Source organism: Arvicola amphibius, chromosome 1, assembly GCF_903992535.2.
Source record: "Arvicola amphibius chromosome 1, mArvAmp1.2, whole genome shotgun sequence".
Classification (NCBI taxonomy): domain Eukaryota; kingdom Metazoa; phylum Chordata; class Mammalia; order Rodentia; family Cricetidae; genus Arvicola; species Arvicola amphibius.
Window position 1 is genome coordinate 172,823,910 of NC_052047.1, and position 17,457 is coordinate 172,841,366.

General features: G+C 41.5%; 1 protein-coding gene across 1 annotated transcript in view; it reads right to left on the reverse strand.

The window, feature by feature from the left end:
• Positions 1–17,457, reverse strand: part of Prkg1 (protein kinase cGMP-dependent 1) — a 1,221,673-nt gene that overhangs the window by 1,189,544 nt on the left and 14,672 nt on the right. The window lies entirely within an intron of this gene.

The window sequence follows — 17,457 nt, forward strand, 5'->3', positions numbered from 1 at the left end:
TTAAATTTAGAGAGCTTGAAGAGAAATTATTTGCCATTCTATGTCCTTTCCACCCATGTGGACACGGTGGAAGAGCACAGGGTATTCATTCTCTTCTGTCTTCATTTCCTTAGACTGGTGTAACAAACTATTGACTGGGTGGCTTAAAAACCCGTTGCCTTGGTTCAGAATGTTTAAAGTCCCAGTTCAGGGTATTCCCTGGGCTGGAGGAGTGGGGAGAATCTGTCCTGTGAATCTCCTTCAGTTTCTGAGATTCTGGGGTCAATCTTGGGCATAACCATGTCCAAAGTCCACTTTCATGTTCACAAAAAGTCTTTCTATGTGACGTCTGTGTTGAATTCCTCCCTTTTCATAGAACAAAAATAATGTTAGGGACAAAGGACCCATGCTACTTCAGTATGACCCCATCTTAGCTGAACTACTTTCACCTTCAATCAACCTATTTCTAAAGAAAAGCTAAAGTCAAAAATGCCCAAGGGAAGCAGGTAGTACTTTTAATATAACTTCCAGAGGTCACATTCCACAACTGAAGGCAACCGAGAATCAGAAAAATTTAGCCATGTTTTCTGTTGTTTAAAGAATTTAAGATGCCTGAAAAGTCAATCAATGTTATATCTTTAGCAGTGTTGGCCAGGTGACGGGAGTAAGGTGGACAGACTGAGACCCTGTTGTCATTCAATTGACGTGGGACATGAGTGTGCTTCTGAAGACAATCAAGATCACATGTCAAGGCAAAGACATACTAGCACAGAGTCTGGGCATGACAGAAGTAGAGAGTCAGTTTCATGGATATTCCTTCTTACCCTTTCCCCCCATTATTAAGAGGGGTACTATGGAGCTTTCACCAAGGGGCCTCTTTGGTTTCTCGACAACTGTCCCAGACAGAGTCTGAATTGGTTGTCCACACTAATCTGAACTCCCACGACACCACAACTAGTCAGGTAAGATCTTTACCCTGACCCAACAGAGCAGCGTCTCAATAGAGGAAAATGTGAAAGCAAAGGAAAGGAGCCAGACGCGCATCTTCCCCCAGGCCAGACAGGACAGGAAATGGGAAAACATTTTAAACTTGTTGGGAAATCTTAAATATTTAAAGGGAAGCCATTCTCATAATTGAAGGAGATGAGAAAAACATGATTTTCTACAAGAAAGAGGAAGAGCAGTTCCATGAAGCAAGTTTATGAAGCAGCAGTGGAAGGAAAAAGGTTTGCCTACGCCCCCTTCCAGAAAGCTCCCATATGTAGGTGTCTGAGAGCAGCCCCATGGCATGGAGGATATCAGTATTGCTGGCTGTATAAACTTCTCTTTCAGAAGAGAAATTTCATCTCTCAACCTGAATGTCTTTATTTTAAGGCTCTTGCCCAGGCTAGCAAGATAACTCGGTGGAGAGAATGCTTGCCCAGCAAGTATAAGAATCTGCAGACAAGCTGAGTGGGCTTACCCTGAGAGTAGAGCAACTGGGTTCACTGGACTAGCCCAAGCTACAAGCTCCCAGCTCAACAGAAGACCCTGCTTTGGAAAATTAAGTGGAGGGCGACTGTGGAAAGCACAGGGCATCGACCTGAGACCACCAGGCAAACACATGCATGCACTGAACGCATGCCCGAGCATGACCACATGCATTCAAATACTTGTACACACCCAGGCGCACAACACACACAAGTGATCTATCATAGAGTCCTCACCAAACTTAAATAATTAAATGTAAATCACATACGTAGACCTCAGTACAACTAAAAGCATGCCACGTCACGGGCAAGGCACGGTTCTCACCTGTGGTGTAGACAAGGTAAGGAAATTAGGCTCTAGTCAACTTTGACCTCCAACAGCGGCGACATACAGTATGATGAGCAATAGCATGGGCCTCTGCAAGGAAGCCTATAGATGACTCACGGTCACAGCCTATTGTGAGTCATGGACTGTGACCACCAGAGGCCGATCTTTGTCAGCCTTTTCTCTTCCATGTGTAGATACAGATACTGCATGCTGAGAGATCTGGCTGCATGGACACATGGAGTTCTGACAGGGAGGTTGTCAATTTTAATGCCATCTCTTATCCTAATGCAGTGAAGATGACAGTGTCAGTTAAAACGTGGCAAGTGTTTCAGCCCTCCGAATATAATGCTGAGAGTACGTGCCGTTTCCTGGAAATCTTTGCGCTTATCAGAGCCTCTTCCAGTTCTGAATGTTCTTGGCAAAATTTTAGAGTGAAAACTGTTTTGTGCTATGCGGCTTACTTTTTTGTTTGTTTTCCTCAGAGCACACCAGGGTTATCTAAACTCTAAAGACAGTCTGCTAGGAACCAGAGAAGAAATCTGGCTTCCATTCAAATCAGACACAACTACAGCATGTAGCAAAAACTGAAGACCCAGAGAAAATTCCCAGGTTGTGTATTATTTGTTTTGATTTTTAATCTGCCTTCTGTGTAAGTGATTAAAAGACACAGGAAGGATTTACTGGAAACCATCTCTGTGAATTTATCCAGTAACAGACTGCAGGATGATACTGGGCCATAGGTCACAAATTCTTCTTCTTTTCTGGGATTCGGCACTGTTTTCATAGGCTTGACCTTTGCTACATTACTGTACCAAACACTCCAGCGCTTCACTGCATTTGGGCATGTCCCTGTGGAAAGGGCTTACAGCTTCCTTAGGTTTCTACGTAAAGGCTGTATATAGGCAACTCACATCAAAAGCATAATGTTCCGGCTGCAATCTTTTGGCATGGTCAACTTAGACAATTATTCTGTATTTAGTCTGCTTTTTAGACATGTAGAACACCAGGGGGTGGCGGAGTGGGTAGACCACTTCCTGTGCCATAGTAAAGATCTGAGTCTGAATCTTTACTACCCACATAGAAAGCTCAACATGCCTACCTGTGCCTATAACCCCAGCATTGGAGGGTCCTAGAAACAAGCCCCCCAGCCAACCAGCCTGGTAGAAGCAGTGGACTCCACCAGTTCACTATGAGATCTTATCTCAAGGTAATCGGGAAAAGTGACACAGCAAAGTGATAGAGGAAGACACCTGTGTCCCCTTGCAGCCTCCCCATATGTGTGCTCAGGCACAGGCGTGTGCACCTGTACTCATGCACACACAGTAAACAAACATGCACATACAATAAACAAACAAATAAAAGAGAGTGTAACCAGGCTTTCACTCTGTCTGGCAGTTCCTGTGCCGATTCCTGTGCTAAATTCCATTAAAGGAATTTAAACAGAATATTGTAGAAGACAGAGTTTAATTACAGAACTCACTCTGGAGAGGCGAGGGTACACAACAGCCAACAGGACTGTTATCTACACTTATCTATAGTTTATACATAAGTCTTTAGAGCAGATAGATTTTCCTAGGGAACTTTTATTTGTCTGTGTGGTTGACAGGCTGTTTTAGTTTGACTCTTACAAGAAAAGCCAATGTTGTATCTTGATCCACCAGAAAGCCTCTTGGATCTAGTAGAGTTTCTGGAACCAGGCTTAGGTGGTTTCCTATCGCTGACTTGCTGAGAAATTGGGGATGTCAGGTCTCCTCCTGACCAGAGCTGTGACTCAGGTCCTAGTCTTCTGATCAGCTGTTAGAATCCTGCAGTGCTGTCCTTAGTGGACAGGCTGGGTATGAGGGAGGAGGTCCAGCCCTAATGCCCTCCAAGTTTGCTAATATCTGACTAGCTACCCAACAGAAAGGCTGTTCAAATCCCGAAATACTTAAGTTGTTAGGACACATCCGCATTTGTGAGCAAGATTCACACTAGATGAAAGAGGTTTTGTATTTTCAGTTGATGGGTAATAGGGAGTTAGAAGCGGAGACTAAGAAACTATTGTGCTTTGGCTGTGTTATACCATCTGCCACATGTGGTGAAGGTGAAAGACTTCTCCAGCCAAAACAACTGACTGACCTGGCAAAGACGTGTCTTCCCTGGGAGGAAAGTCGGTCAGCAATGGTAACTGAAGATGAAACAGTCAAAAAGAGACACGCTGAACAATAAAATGGGGCGGCTCCGAGACTTCACACCAAGCTCTGGGAAACATTTTAGCTGATGGTGTTTCCTATGGGAACCAAGGGTAAGGGTGCTCTTTGGCAGTTGTAAAGGTGGTACAGTTTCTCAGGTGGACCCCACTCTCTAGGATGTTTCTATTTCGTTAGACTCCCTTTGGATGCTCCAACCCTAAGGTAACTTTGTTCTCATTAGCTTGTGGTGAACTCTATTTCTTCTTTCTAGATCAGTGTTTACCCCTTTTCCAGCACCCTGCAAATAACCTTCCTGAGGGACTTATTTTGAAAACACTGATCTTGATTAAGTGAACTAAAGTCGCACAAAAGATCAAGCCACACAACTGTCACCAACATGCAGAGGAACTAGGATGGTCCCATGCAGGATCCCTAGCTGTCGGTCCACAGTCTGTGAGCTCCCACAATGTGCTCAGGTCAGCTGACTCTGTGGGTTTCCATGATGATCTTAACCCCCCTTGCTCATATAGTCCCTCCTCCCTCTCTTCATCTGGACTCCCGGAGATTGGCCCCATGCTTGGCTGTGGATCTCTGCATCTGCTCCATCAGATGCGACCCCTAGCGATGAGACCAGAACCAGTCCCTGTCTCCTGAGTTGGCTCTTTGGAACCTGTTCTCTCTATGGTGGGATGCCTTGCCCAGCTTGATGCAAGGGGCAGGAGCTTGGCCTTGCCTCAACTTGATTTGTAATGCTTTGGTGACTGCCATGGGAGGCCTTATCCCTTCTGAATGAAGACAGAGGAAGAGTGGAAAGGAGGGGGGGGATGAGAGGTGTGGGGGTGAACAGGAGGAGAGGAGGAAAATTTTTTAAAAATTAATTTTTATGTGGTTGGTACATAAAAAAAAAGATTTCATCTCACTCCAGAAAGAAGGGCAATTATGAAGAAATCAAACAGCAACTGTTGGTGACGGTGTAGGAAACTAGAACTCTTTTCACTGTACTGGGAACAGTAAACTGGTACCGTCACTACAGAAAACAGGATGGAGGGTTCTCAAAGTACTAAAAAATGAAAAGTAGAACTAGCAAATAGTACAACTGTACCACACCTCGGCGTGCACCCAAAGGTGTCTAAGTCAACATACAGAGATGATTGCTCTGCATGTTCACCGACACACTGTTCACAACAGCCAAGATAGTGGACCAGCTTACAAGTGCACCAGCAGATGTACAGATGTAGAAAACGGACTTTGTATGTGTGTTCCCATCTTAATGAAACGTCAAGAAGAACAAAGTCACAGCACTGGGGGGTAGGGGGACTGGAGACTATCAAATGAAACAATCAGATTCAGAAAGACAAAACCACATGCTTTATCTTATCAGTGGAATCAATAAATATTCACATATGCAACATGAAATTGGTGAACATTAAATAATGATAACCACAGTTTGTGAGGTGAAAGAATCATTGAATAAGCTCTCTTTCTCAGCACTTAACTCTTGCTTCCTAATGGTAAATACAGTAACAAAACAAATTCACGATTACGCAAACTTTTAACTTTACAGCTTAAATGACAAGAAAGGAAAGTTACTAGATCACTAATTCCCAATTTGTTCACCACCAACACTACATTTTGGAATATTTAAATAAAATTTTTAACAGTATTTCAGGCTATAGAACATGTTTCCTGGGTCACACTTTATTTTCCACTATTTCAGTAATCAAATAAAGCGAAATAACCAATCACAGTTTCTGATGTGATTCAGATCAGCCACTTGAACTGGTGTAATGCCAGTCAAATGTCTTAGCAGATTTATGCAGATTTATATTTGTACCCCCAATGTACATATACAATATAATATGGATTATGTCTATCAACTGAAATTCTCTATAGAACCTTATTATCTAGTGGCCATGGGGACACCAAATTGGAATTCATGTCTCTGAACATTGAAAATATATAGTAAAAACAATTTTTAAAAACTCAGATCTGGTATCTGAGGCTATATTCTCACATCTAATGATTTGGGAGCTAAGATACATAAATGAGAGAATAATACAGTTTGTCTTTCTGTGTCTCGGTTACCTCCGTCAATATAATAAAATCCTAGTTCTACCCATCACCTGAAAGCGTCACGGTTTTATTTTTCTTTAGAGCTGAATAGTGCTCCACAGTGGGCAAGTGCCTTCTTCTCATTACCCATTCATCAGCTGGAGGCAGTTAGTTGTTTCCATCTCCCCGCTATTGTGAATAGATCAGCAATGAACGCAGCCGAGATCTGCGGAGGAGGGTGAGCCATATGCTGGATCTACTTTTAGCTTTTTAAGAAGCCTCCATGCTGATTTCCATAGTGACTGCACCAGTTTGCACTCCCTCTCACCAGTATTGGTTGTCAATTGTTGTCTTAACTTTGACCATTCTGGCTGGAGTAAGGTGAAATCTCTGAGGTGTTTCCATTTGCATTCCCCTAACTGCTAAAGATAACAAACACCTTTTGAGATATTTCTTAGCCATCTTTCTTTTTTTTTTTTTTTTTTTTGAGAACTGTGTTCAGATCCATAGCCCATATTTAATTGGGTCCCTTTTTATCTTGACTGTTTTTTGAGTCCTTTTACATATTCTGGATGCTAACCCTCTTTCACTATGTGAGGTTCCACCTCACTGGGTTGATTGCTTCCTTTGCTATCCATAAACAAGCTTTTTAGTTTTACAGTGTTCCGCTCGTCAGTTGTTGACCTTAATTCCTGGACAAATGGAGTCCTAGTCTGAAAGTACTTTTCCTATACTTACATCCACTGCAGACCTGCCCCACCCCACTCCCTGCGCTCTCTCTCTCTCTCTCTCTCTCTCTCTCTCTCTCTCTCTCTCTCTCTCTCTCTCTCTCTCTCTCTCTCTTTCTCTCTCTTCCTCACAGTTTCAAGCGTTCCAGGCTTCACACTGAGGTCATCTGGTGTTGATTTTTGTGCAAGGTGATAGATAAATGTTTTATTTCATTCTTCTACATGTGGACACCCAGTTTTCCCAGCACCACTTGTTGACTATGTCTGTCTAACATCAGATGGCTATAGTCAAATGTGTGCGTGTTTGAGTCCTATATTGTTCCACTGCCTCCACACCCGCTCTGTGCTAACACAATGTTGTTTTTATTACCACGATCTGTATTATATCTTAAGATGTGGAATGCCAATTCCTCCAGCTTTGCTCTTTTTTTCCCAGAATGTTTTGGGTCTTTTGTGATTCCATATAAATTTTAGAATCTTTTTTCTATTTCAGTAAAGAAGGAGATAGGGATTTTGATTGAGATTGTGTTGGATCCGTACATTGCTTTAGGAAGAATGGTCATTCTTACAATATTAATTCTACCAATCATTTTTGTAGCAGACAGAGAGTACCTCAGAAAGCCACAACTGGTCAAAATGCAGAGAACAACTAACCACGGGGTGCCCATCCCTGGTAGATACATCCAAAACACAATGATTACACCCAGGGCTCAGGCAACATTTCAGAAGAGAGAATGGAAATGTTGTGAGAGACAGAAGAATAGAAAGTTTGTTGTGAGAGGTTGTGTTCTATATCAAGAGGAAGTTGTTGCCATAAAAAGCCAATAGTATGGGAGCCTAAAAAACCAACATGGGAGGGGAAAATCTCAAAAGCCCCACCCCTGGGTGAAAAGCTGCAAATAACGTTGCCGACAGAAGAAAAATCAAATCTTCTTTAGTGACAAGCCCCTTGGTAGGTTATCCAACCCCAAACGGTCAGCCATGAATACATACGCATATCAATAACACCAAAGGGACTCGTCGAGTTTGTATCTATAAATTTGTGTGGGTGTATATCAATAACAATTCAAGAATAAGAGGCAATGAATTTGAGATGGAGTAAGGGGACAAAGGAGGAGTTGGTGGAAGGACAGAGAAGAGGGAAATTTAATAAATATAATACTTCATATATTAAGTTCTCAAAAGTAAATGAATTATAGAAAGTCAGATCTGACCACATCCTTAGTGTTAGGGAACTGAGTATAAGGACTTGAGACTGAGGACACCCAAGTTCATGTCCTTCACATCTATGTCCTTATTTCAAAAACAAAAACAAAAAACAAACAGATTTTTACCCTTAAAGAGGTAGTGCAGTCAACGGTTAAGGGTTTGAATTCAAGAGAAATATTTAGACTTTATCCTCATCCCATGGAGCCACTGAATCACTCTAAAGCCATCCCAACCAAAGTGCCAAAAATCCATGAGGAGATCAAAGTCTTTCAAGCAAAGAGAAGACAGTTCATGCAGTTGAAAAACATAAAGCTTGTCACAGACTTTGTGTCAAAAACAATGCAAGGCAGAGCACAATAAAATAGTATCTTTAAAGTAAGGAAGGGGAACACAAGCTAGAACTCTAGAGTCACAGAAAACAGCCTTCAACAGGGAAGGCAAAACAAGGACAGCTTCCACACACAATTAATCACAGTGCCATCTCCCAGGATTGTTAAAGAAACCAAATGACTGATACACAGAAAACATTCTAAATAAGCCTTGAGGGACAGTGAGCATCGTGAGTATATATTAAAAACTAATAAGAAAATAAACAAGTGAAGCTTTTCCAGCCCTGTTTAAAAATGATAACACTCCTAATAAAAAGACTGTAAAAGGCCACAGACTCATGTCCCCGGGAAGCAGTCGCAGTTAGTGCAACTGTTTTAGAATGGTGTCATTTCAATAACATGCCCTTTAAACTAGAAGGCAAAGTCAGAAAGTTTGAAGCTGTGTTAGTGAAACATTTTGAGTCTAATGATTTCATTAAGAATATCTCATGCTGCAGTTCATTGATAAGTCTCTTTTACATATATTATCTCCCTTGAATTATAACATGGCTTGAATTATTTAACTTTTTCATTCATTACAAATGACTACTTAAAAAAATCCTCTCTGAGCAAGGTCTTGACTAGGGGATTTGGGTAGAGCAAAACCATGACATTTCTCAAACTGCTTGCAAGTAGAACCTAGCCTAGAAACAGGAAAAATAATAATAATAACAATCATGATGATGATGATGAAGGAAGATTGCCGAAAAGACAGTATTGAATCTGCAGTGCTTCTCTGAGGGAAAGAACTCATTGATAAAATAAAAATGCACAGAAGAGCTCATTCTGGGGACACCAGTGGGCTTATCTAAATAGCAGAAAGGATCATAGGTCTGCCTTGAGTTTGTTCATTTGAGCAGATCGAGTCTCAGTTTTCTCAGGTATAACAGGGTATAACACTGCCTTCCTTACTGCTCTGTAGTTAGTGTTAATAAAACAAAGTCATACAAGACTTCAATAGTTTATAGAGGCATAATATGCAAATGCTGACAAAGTCTCTTACCAGTTGGCTTCAGACAGCTTTGGGCATTGGTAGTCATAACAGCGGGGAAGTAATAGAACATCTTAAATTTATTATAGAAATGATGAGGCTTGAAGTGATGTTGTATTTAGCCATTCTAGCCTGAAATGTGTACAGTATTTCTGTCAAAAACATGGTAATTTCACTCAGTCATAGTAGAAAAGATTCAATCACAGGAACAAAGGATAAAAGAAAGAAAGAACCACTGACAGAGAAGACCAAGAAGGGAAAGGTTTTAAAATCTGCAGACAAAGCACGATGGGAGAACATTTCCCATCTTACACCGTGTTAACATTGTAATCCTTGAACAAAAATGGAAAGGCGAGGGATCCATCCTTATTTACCTCCCAGCTTAGACTCCGGACCACTGGATAAATACAATGCATTCTGTTAAACATGTCTGTTCCGTGTCTGCTGGGTTGTGGTAAACTGGTTTCTAGACTCTTGAAGTCCTACAGCACAGATGAAGATATGTGTGTCTGCATTGGTCTCCCAATGATGTGGGATTCCCCTCTCTATGCTGTGAATACCATTGGTTAATAAAGAAACTGCTTTGGCCAGCAGCTTAGCAGAATAGAGCAAGGCAGGAATTCCAAGCAGATAAAGGAGGAAAGAAGGCAGAGTCAGGGAGAAGCCATGTAGCCACTACGGGAGACAGTTGCCGGACACCAGACAAAACCTTACTGGTAGGCCACAACCACTTGGCTATACACAGATGGGTTAATTTGAGATGTAAGAGCTAGTTAGAAATATGATTAAGCTATTGGCCAAACAGTATTGCAACTAATATAGTTTCTGCGTGATTGTTTTGGGTCTGGGCAGACGGGAAACAAATGAGCAGTCTCCACCAACATCCCAAGATCATCTCTCCCAAGGTAATGTGTTGGCCTTTCCTTTCTGTCAGCCAAGATCTCCCTGACCCAGTCTTCCTCTCTCTATTCCCAGCATGCTTCAGCCACAATATTTAGAGTTGCCCCTAAAAGGCTCAAGAGAGCTCCCTCTGGCCACATATACAAGCTGTTCAACAACTGTCCCTGGCTGAGCTTTGTTTCCTTAAGACACGACAGAATGCTCAGGCTATAGGAGAGACTCATTTCATTATTCACTGAACTATCATGACCCAAAATGAAACTGAGTTTGGGGTCTCAGGATGCCTGCTTGAGTCCAGAGCTGACGTGGAGCTCAGTTTACAAATCTGTGATTGGAATGGGTAATGCTCAGTGTATTGCAGTCTCTGAATACAGACAGTGTCTCCCACAGAGTGGGTATTAAATCAATATTTGACGAAGACACAGTGAGAACCGATGCACAGCTGCCTGTGTGCCTGGGAGAACAGTTTTAACTGCAATCTGGACATCCTCTCACAAGGAAGACATTATTGGGCTTAATAACTTTCCCAAGAAAAGAAGCAATGAAAGCTTTTTCTCACTCAAAAAGAAATTTAAGGTAACTCAAAGACCCTGTTTTGTGGCAATGTGGGTATGCTCTTTCTTGGGTGAGTTTGAAATGGTCTGGCCCTATATTTAACACACATGGCTGTGGATTTCTGAGAGTTTCTATCAAATGGTCATCAAAGACACATTTGCTCTGCACGAAGAAATAGAAGCATCAGCCTCGCTCTGTGTTGCTTGAAAAACAGGAAGCAAAAGAGCCAAATATTCCAGCCCAGGCTTTGTTTATTTTTAACTCAGGATCACATGTAAGCCTCCGAGTCAGATCTCCGGGATCAAACGAGCAAGTCTGAGGTCACACACCAACTTTCCCAGGCCTTCGGGTCTTTAGCCTCCGCTGCCCTTCTTAATATGGGGATAAGAGCAAAGCGACCGGGTGCCATCCAAACATCCCGCCTCATCACTGACAGGCAGAGTCAACAGAGATTCAAAGTCTGGAATTTTTTTTTCCTCGAGATAATTTTTCCCTACAAAAGCCCTATTATGTACAGCTGGATCTGATTACTATCATTACTACTTTAAGGGATGATTATCCTTCCCACCAGGCTACTACAGACAGCTAGTTCATAAAAATAAAGATAACATCAGCTTCCACCGGCTGACATGATGAGAAAGTGATAGAGTCCTCTGCGGCATGCGCAAAATGAAAAAAGAAGCAAGCTGCACACAGCAGTGGCTCCTGGAAGGAGGAACATTGTGTCCCATCAGCGGGGATCAATAGGCCTAAAGCCCTGGCCACTTCTATCAGACAATGGTGTAGAAAACTCCGGAGCAAAGCTCAAAGCACGCAGGAAGAAAGGAGGCCACAGTACCTAGCATGCAGCCCGAAAGAACCTCAGCAACACAGATTTTCCATGGGTGCAGCCAAAAGAAATTAAGGTTCTTCATGGTTCCAAGGTGCTTAGGGATATCTAAAGTGCCCTTTCTATTTTGATCCATACACGCATGCTACAAGACTCAGGTTTTTGTCATTATCCAAGGAACGCTCCCTGCACAGGTGAGGGCCATTAACTAAGATGATTTAAACAAATATTGCTCAACCATTGAGTAGCCCCTATGTTTTTGTCAATGACTCAAGGCATCCAAAAGGAGGATTTGGAGGGAACAAAGGGTTTAGCATTTATAATTGAATCCACTTGTTAGAGAGGTTATATTCAACACTTGAAGATAAATAATTATACCTGTTTTCTTCTTGGGTTCACATTAATTCTGGTTTAGGATTTTTCTAAAGCCAAGAAGTTCCTCTGTGGCTTAATCTTCTTAGGATAAAACCCAAACTTTTTAACACAATCTCCAGAGCCAGTGGTGGGCAATAAGAAGCAGCTCACATTTACAAAGCTAAGTCCAGTTCTAGAACTTTCCAAAGGTAACATGTTGGATTCCAAGGCATGTGTTTTTGGTAACTCATTTTGCAAATAAAAGAAAAATTTAAAGAAAATTAGTTGAACCCAGGCCCTTTCGACCTGTGACCCATGTTCTTGGCTATGCTTAGCTTCACTGACTTCCTATGAGCTAGAGTCTGCAGAGTTTAAAAATTTGACGTATGCCAGTCTCTCCGACCAAGATCCCAGAGAACTTCCTTCCTTCAGTTTCTCCAACAAACCAGTATCTCTTCTCTGTCTGTCCTTAGCTCACATTCTACGAGACTATTCTTCTTGACGTCACAACAATCTATTTCTCACCCTTAGGTCTAGTAGCAATCTGTTTACTCCCAACTATATCACATGTCAAACAGGTTTTTCCTTTTATTTTCTTCTATTACCTTTCAATGTGTCTTCATCCTAGAATCCAACACAGTTCGACAGTTGTACTTTGAAGTGTGTCTCCTCATTTATTGTTTTATTTTTTATCACTAGACTAGAGGTTTCTTATGCCTAGGACCACCACACCTTCAATAGCCAGAGTAATCATTGGCACAAAGTGGACACAAAGTACTTGCTGGATGAGCGAATGGACTCTTAAATATGCTGTAAGTATGAGCTTTCATTCTGAATGTCAGTGTCAGCTTCTCAGCCACTGTGTACAGACATGGGTGGTGCAAGGCCTATGGAAAACATATTCTCTCTCTCTCTCTCTCTCTCTCTCTCTCTCTCTCTCTCTCTTTCTCTCTCTCTCTTTCTCTCTCCAACTGGAAATCCCTTTACAACCATCTGTCTTCACACTGCCTCCAGAAACCATGCAGAAGGCATTCAACACCTTTGCTCAAATATAGAAATACTATGGCTGTCTGTGTTCCCCTGACTAATCACAAGGAAATAATCTTATATCTTGCACTTTTCTTGAAATGGCCACAGACAGTTTACGGAATAAATGAACAGACATTTAAATACTTTCATGGATTGGTGGAATCAGAGAGCAACAACCTTTAGTAACCATGTCTCCTGATTGATTCACAGATGACCTACAGGTTTATGCTTAAATGCATTTCAAATGTTTCTATGAGGTCATTTCTAATTATGAAGTTTTCTTCAAATCACATAGGGAAATTTTTGTTTAGTAATTCACCATTTAAAATATTTGCATTCAGCTCAGTGATCTCAGTTGTGGGTGGATTTTTCTGGGACCCCAGGAATAATTGGTAGTATCTGGAGACATTTTGGTTACTGACATTTCATGAGTAGACTTTAAGATGCTGACAACACACACACACACACACACACACACACACACACACACACACAGAGAGAGAGAGAGAGAGAGAGAGAGAGAGAGAGAGAGAGAGAGAAATTATCTCACCTAAAATGTCCAGTTACCAAGTTAAAAGTTTACCCAATGACTTTCAATGGGGGCTACACTGCCCCCTGGTGGGAATTTAAAAGATCGAGATTGTCTTCCAGCTATCTTTCTCCTAAAATCCACAGAATTCTGCACACTAATGAATTATTCCACAATCCACACAATTTCAAAAACCCTACGGACATTCAGACAGGAGAAAAACATGCATAACCATCAAAACCTAAACCTTAAATCCGTTTTACATGTAACTGATGTGTTTATTTTTGCATGAACTTAAATTGTCTTAAATTTGCTGGGAATGCAACTACCATGTAACTTGAGAGACAAGAGGACTTGGCTTCGCTAGAAACTTTCCAGATAATTGGTAACTACTTTAGAAAATAGAGCCACTTGGCAGGGATAGAACCAGTGGCCAATATGAGAGTGGCCAAGACTTCAGGTGAGTTTCAAAAACTCTGTTTCTCTGTTGCATAAAATGATGTCAGCAAAAGAAACACGCATTTTTTCTGTCTTCAGTTAAGCTTGCTGCCTGCTTCTTTTCTGGTGATAATCGCCAACCTATATACTATATATACTGTATATTATTTATAAATATATAATATATATACTATAACGTGCCATTTTATTGTGTATCATTTCCAATTGCTTTCTTTTTGTATTATACTTAGAGTACTATGTACAGATTGTACATATATAGATACATATATATATATATAAAGTTTAAACAATTATATGTGCAGATAAGTTACCCATGGGAAATTATGTATTATGAAAGGAAATTGTTGCATGTATTTGGCTCTAACCCACTGTCCTTGCCAATCATGACCTTTTGGAATCTGAATTCTTTTCCCCCAACATTATATCCAACCCTCACAGCATCTGGCCTTCTGCAAATGTAAGAGAGATGCCCTTTATATCAGCACACAAATAAGTGGCATTAAGCCAATATGAAACAGAGCCAAAGACATGCTGGGGAGTGGAATTGACTGCTTCACTTGCTTCCTAGAATTCTACATCTCCCTTTCAAGCTACCTGAAAACAACGTGGCACCAAAGAAAGCCCCTGAAAGTTCACACAACATGAGCAGTAACCTTTCCTGATTGGAGCCCTCCCCCTTTGCTGACCCTCCCTCTCACCCACATAGACATTTGGGTATTTTCAATAAAGGTTTGATAGAAATAAAACAGCTATTTGAATTACTCCTAAGATATTCATGGCAGTGAGAAGGCAATGTTTAAAAAAACTCTGATAGCAGACATCTGGGAGTAAACAAGGACAAAATAAAGACAACAGTAGCAAGAATCTGGGCTCTGACAGATTCTTTTAACAAAGAGCTTCAACAAGATCATACAGGACAGTGCATTCTAAATACTTTCTGTCCATCATGGAAAGCAAAGCTGTTCTTTAAAATCCAGGCCTTTGGGTATATATTGATTAGTATTACTATTTAGTGACATGTTGGAGAGATGGTTCAGTGGTTAAAGTACTTGCTTCACAAGCTCAAGGCACTGAGTTCAAACCCTCAGCAGCCACATGATATGCACTGGAGGGCATGAAGGTAATCAGCACTGGGGAGACAGAGACAGGTAGATACCAAGGGCTCATGAGCCAGACATGTTATCTGAAATAATGTGTTCCAGGCGCAATGAGAGATCTTATCCCAAAAAATAAAGTGGAGAGCAATAGAGGAAACACCCGAGTTGACCTTTGTTCTGCACACACACATGAGCAATTGCAACACAGCACATACATAGTCATACATGCACATACAGAAAGAATTAGCCGGCTGGGCTGTGGGGGCACAAGCCGTTAACCCCTGCTCTCAGGAGGCAGAGACAGACAGATCTCTGTGAGTTCGAAGTCAGCCTGGTCTACAAGAGCTAGTTCCAGGACAGGCTCCAAAGCTACAGAGAAACCCTGTCATTCCAGGTTCTCCAGAGGCTGTGATAGAAAAGATCACAGGTTCAAGGCCACCCTTGGGAACTTAGTGAGATCTTGTCTCAAAACAAAAGGTGGTGTAGCTCAGTAGCAGAGCAGTAGGCCATGGATTGGATCCTTAGTACTATTGAGATAATTGATTAATTAATTGAATACATGTCCCTCAAATAAATACATACTATCACAATTTTAATTACATTTTTAGATGACATCTGGACTTTGTTATATAACTTATTTTATATACAAGTAAACTGCCAATTATACTATTTAACTAGTTCATATTGTTAAACTTCTCTTATATAGTTGAGTGCTTTATGGTCTTGGGGTATGGTGTAATAGAAATGCCTGAGCTAATAAAATACCGTGGCTACATAATAAAGTGTGTGTACATCTTAACGTGGGGTAAAAGTGGGAAAACTGCCTAACTTCTACTTTTAAATACATAAAACAACAACTGAAAAACCATTTGCTCCTAAGTATAACCTGGTCTTACAGAATGTGTAACTTTAATTGACTTAACGCTTTTCTCAATTAGTATTTATGTTAACAATGCTTAAGTTTATTTATTGTTTTCATGAGATCCTGGCAACCATAAAGAAATAATTCATGAAAAGCATAGGGAACTAAAGCATTGAAATGTTGTTTCTCTTCCTCTAAGACAGAAAGGATCGGTGTACATTAATGAAAACTATTAGTCACTTCTCACTCTCAAACAAAGTTTGGCTTCGTCTGACCAACAGACTATCAGTTTACACCGTAGCCTTGGAAAATCCAGGAGCTGAGGGGAGTGGGAAAGGCAGGTGGAAACGCCCTGCAAGGCGAGAAAAATCTCAGCAAACCTTCCGCCATCAGTGTGGACATGTGTTGTTCGTCCCCCTCCCCCATCTCTTTTCCATGGGACCCGGCAGACTCAAGAATTTAGTCAGAGCTTTGCACTGGGGGTGAGATGGGAGACAGATGCATACTCTACAGTGTAGTGAGTTAAATACCGGAGGTTCACACCCACCCGGTGCTTGTAAACTGGAATGTACTTGAAAACAGGGTTCTCACAGATGTAATAAACACAACGGTACAGTTGTACTTTCGTGATAAGTGAGAAACGTAGACACAGCCACTGCAGAGGACAACTGCACAAAAGTGATGCTGAGAGCGGAATGGGTGCACACAAGTCACAGGGGCAGACACCTTCAGTAACCGTTCAGAGAGGGAAAAGAGCCTCCGCATCAGTCTTCAGGGAAGACTGCCAACACCTTGAATTTGAACTACTCGTCCCCAGAACTATGAAAAGTACAAACGAATTCTTTTATTTTTGAGCTAATTTAGGCTCACTGGCCCTAGGAAATAGCACCTATAGACACACACCTTGTCCGGACATTGCTAGAGATGTGTCTCACTCAGGAGGCCAGGAACACATTTTGGGGGATCTGAATTTCCCCTTGGAAATGAGGCCTGGGCCTTTGGATGCAATCAGTAGTTTCATGCACACTACAGTTTTGGAAAGGTCCAGAAGGTCTTCACGCTGCCTTCTGTCTCCCCATTTCTCCCCGCACACCTGCTGTGGAGTATTGGCGGCAGAGCCTGAGAGCCCAGCATTCCTGCTCCAGTGAGTGTTAGCCTGTCCCGTCGTGTATTCGAACTCTGTCTTCTCATGTGTACAGAGCTCCTAAAATCGTGGTAAATAATGAAACACAGCAGAGTGCCATGGGACTGTGGACACTCCCAGACAGATTAACTGAGACAAATAAGCACCTACTCTGAGCACATTCTTAATCCTTCATTCATAGTTCTTATATTCCTATATTTTCTCTTATATTCCCATATTATACCAACTAAAAATTCCTTCAGAATCACTTCCCCGACATGGGAACAAGCCTGAATCCTTGTCTAGCTCATGAGCCTGGAAATTACAAAAGTAGTGGCTATCTTTTACTTCATGCTTGCTTTGGGTTCTCAGCACAGTGCCAGTTTGGAGTGGGGGGTTCTTATCCTCCTTTACAGAGGTGAAGC